Source organism: Mauremys mutica, chromosome 1 (genome assembly GCF_020497125.1).
Source record: "Mauremys mutica isolate MM-2020 ecotype Southern chromosome 1, ASM2049712v1, whole genome shotgun sequence".
Taxonomy (NCBI): domain Eukaryota; kingdom Metazoa; phylum Chordata; order Testudines; family Geoemydidae; genus Mauremys; species Mauremys mutica.
Window position 1 is genome coordinate 125,038,899 of NC_059072.1, and position 3,956 is coordinate 125,042,854.

The 3,956-nt window shown below is 38.9% G+C and overlaps 1 long non-coding RNA gene across 1 annotated transcript; it reads right to left on the reverse strand.

The window, feature by feature from the left end:
- Window positions 1-461: 461 nt before the first annotated feature.
- On the reverse strand, window positions 462-2,204 carry LOC123365223. The gene is made up of 3 exons (XR_006577484.1): window positions 2,157-2,204; window positions 1,633-1,752; window positions 462-630 (listed from the first exon to the last, which is right to left on the reverse strand). It is a non-coding gene; the product is annotated as an uncharacterized LOC123365223 (long non-coding RNA).
- Between the last annotated feature and the right edge of the window lie 1,752 nt (window positions 2,205-3,956).

Sequence of the window (3,956 nt, forward strand, 5' to 3'; positions counted from 1 at the left end):
GTCTGTATCTACTTGCTATCTCATCTTATACTTACTTTTTAAGTTCATTGGGGCATATTTTTGTTCTGTATTTGCCCAGCGCCTAGAGCAATGGATCCTGATCCATGACTGAGGCTCCTAAGCAGTACCACAATACAACTAATAATAATATTAATGCCCTTGTCTATTTTAATAAGCCACAAAAGCAGTCTAGTAAGCTTGTATGTAGAGCTGTGTGAAACCCCACTTAATTCAGTGTGAGTGGGTTTTGCAATCTTGAACCAGTGGATATTTTTTGTACCCATTTTATCTCTGGTGGGTTTGCTTGGCATTTCAGATTCACATAGAACCAAAATTATAGGACCAACCCATATAAACCCCAGATACATGCAACTGGTGAATTTTGCCACTATAGCTTTTTCAATCCTCAGCGATTCACTTTTCTCCTAGCAGGCCTCAGAACTCCCACCTCTTACCTTTGAAGAATTTTGAGACAGTTCAGGTGGAGCATCTTCAATCCTTCTCCTATTCCACCGTGTTCGTAAAGGGACAGCTGCTCCCTCCTTCTCCCTACCTCACAAACAGAAGTTCAGGGAACACAAAGTGGCTTGGCTTAGGGTTTTATTGTGGGCCTTCCATATAACGACATTCCTGTATGTGAGGAAAGGACATCCTATGTAAGTCAAAGGGAGCTACTGAGTGCTCAGCACTTTTCAAAGTCAGGGAGCTGCCTCAATAGGAATTTAGGGCCCTGATTTTAGACTCCTATTTTTTGTTTAAGTCTCTGCCTGTCTCAATAATGTAAACTATAGTTAAGAATTTAGTGTTCATGTGTGTGGAAGCACTATGCAGACAATAAAAGCCATAGAAAAAGTTAGAAGAATAGCAGCACAAAGATTTTAAAGTTCTTGAGTAAAATTCTGGCTGTCAATGGGAGCTTTGCTATTGAGTTCAGTGGGGCCAGGATTTCACAGTTTGAGTTGGAGCAATGAGCTGAGAATCACTTGATAGGGATTAAATGCAACCATATGATACATGTAGCTTGGCATAACAACTTCTGCAACTGCCAGAATACAGTGGGATTGATTGGCCAGTTTCTTCTTCTTCTGGACTAGATGGTCTATGAGTTATTATGTGGACAATATCTGGTGCTTCTAATATACATTATTTATTTTAAAAAAAATTCTAAAAAACATGCCTGCTCATTTATCTAGGTCTTTTAAAAATACATTATGAGCACAGGATATATCTGCACTTACTATAACTAGCGGCTGTAACCTGATATCCTGTAGCAGGAATATGAAAGAGATCTGCACTGTCTCGGGAAATTTGCCCCTGAGTTTGGTAGAGAAATTATTTATTCCCAGACAGGTTTTTTTTTTTTTTTTAATATAGGATAAAATCTTGCTGGTGGGCTGAGAGAGGTTCAAAGGAAGGATTCTCTTCCCTTTCTCTCCCATTGCACCCCACTAGCTGTGCAGGCATCCAACACAGTACTACCCTGATTACTGGAAGGGGGAGCTAGCTATCTCAGCTGGTGGCAATCCACAGTTATAGTAGGAGCGAGGGGAGGAAGGAAGCTGCTGATTGCTTGAGAGGACCACAAGTTTCTCTTTTTTGGAACAACAGTAAGAATGCTACTAAATATGTTACCTGAATCATGCTGCCATTATGATGGCTCCTAGTCCTGCTAGTCAGCTGCTATCCCTCTCTACTTATCTTATTGTATGTCATGCTTCTACTTGTGGTAGCTAAGCTCCTCTTCCTGTGTACCTTCGGTTAAAGCAGGAGATTTGTTAGGTCAGTGATTCTCACTGGTTCACAAAGCAACAGTAGGTGCTATAGAAAGCTCCTTTTGTCAAACTGATGAAGAACTTATCAGTCTTCAAGCAGCCATTCTTCTGTCTAGATGTAGCTCCCTCCAGAATTCTTAAAACAAGATATTTTTTCTGAGTACCTAAAGCAAAATACTATGGTCTTTTTACCCTTTCTTGGGCTCCCCACAAATACACAGAATCACCCAGCACATGCAACATTCCCTTCCTGGTTTATTAACAAAACATCATTCAAATCTCCCAGCTCTCTTCTACAAACATCACACTTTCTTTCTAAAACTCTCTCTTTCCTATGGTCTTTCCCAGCAGTGGCTTCTACTCTTGCTCCCTGAATGCACATACTGGGCATTTCACTTAGATAGGAGAGTGAACTTCCTCCATAGCCTGACACTAAGCCTCTTCTCTCCCTATGCAGGCTCCTTTTTATAGGAAGTGCCAGCTTAGGGCTGCAATCAATCACCTGACTTGAGACACAGGGAAACACCTAAGGATGAGCACCTGTTACAGCTTCTAAATAGGTCTGGCTTGTTTTCAAAGTGCTGAGCCCTCTCCATTCCCCCCTTAGGTGAACTAAAGGTGAAGGTACTCTGCTTTTTGAAAATTGGACCAAACTTTTTTAGGACCCTAAATATGGATACCCAAGTTTGAAAATGTGGCCATTAGGCTTAGTTTCTCTCTCCACTGAGATTTTTTTTTTGACCAGATAAAAGAAACATGGTCCTTTCCCTCACTCTGCATAACTGTTTCAGGTCTTATTTTGTCAGGTGTTTTTGTGATACAGACTGAGCCACAATCAAATGTACAGGTGACTCCAAATTCAGAGAGCCATAAGGAGAATAGTAGTAAGCTGCAAAGTGACCTGAAAAGATCAGAGCATCATGGACTTCAGGACCTGAAGAGAGGTGCCCTAATAAATGTAAAGCCCTACACACAGAGAGAGGAAGTAAAGCTATTCAGATAGGGAATAGTAGGAAGTAATCAAAAAGCAAACACTGTTTTAAAGTGCAAACATTGCATTAAAAAAGTTGTTTTTCCTCCCCTAATATTACTTTTACACATAAGCATAATCTAGCTGCTACAGGGAAGGATTCAGAGGGTCATATTATGAAAAAAGTTAGAGAACAAGGGTCTTAAAATGATCTATGGAGAAAATAATACACTTTCAAATGCACTTCAAAGTGTCTTTTTTTAGGTCAACTGATAAAAAGGCCTGTATAAGAGCTGGGTATTACTATTATTTTTAGCCAGTAAACCCAAAGTACCAAGTGAAAGACTCACCCATTTTCAAATGTCTAATAGATTTGAAGTGCTGCAGTGTCATTTAGAAATAGGTGTTTTTAACTTTTTCTAACTAATGTAATAAAACAACGTTGTTAACATTATTATTGAACTACAACCCTCTGAAATTCAGAGTTCAGGTTAAAAACCAGGGCAGGCACTCCAGCCTTAATTATTCATATTCTTAGCTTATAAGCTCTTTGAGGCAGAGACTGGATCTTTGCCTCTGTTTGTATAATGCCTATCACAATGGACCTCAGAGCCTGATGGGAGTCACTGGATACTTCATAACATGTATATTAAATTATATCTTGTGAAAAACAAAAGGCTCAAGGGTAAAAGGTACTAATATTTATGAAGCCTGATGGATGCAGTATCAGCATGACTATTTATTATTATTTCAAAAAGTCCCCAACTACTCATTTAGTAGTACTTCCTACTTATACAGTGCCTTTTATATGAGGATCTCAAAAGGCCTTTACAATCACTCATTGATTCACAACACTTGTGAAGTAGGGTATTATAATTATCCCCATTTTACAGATGGGGGGGGGAAAGGTAGAGATGTTAAAGTCGAAAATGGCCATTCTTGGAAATTTTGTCTTTAATGATTTGCACAAAAAGTCACACAATAAATTAGTAGCAGAGCCATGAACAGAAGAGAGTAGTCTTAACTCAGCCTTTTGCTCTAATTTTGAGACAGGAATTCACTTATCTATGAGTTTCACTTATCTATGGTCATGATGGGTTAATATGACTATACTGTGTGCTTCTGTGGTTTAATTGTTATGTTATTAGAGTAAGTAAAATAAAGCTGCAGCTTTTCTTTTGCCATATTAGTGCAGTTTAATTACATTTGGGAAA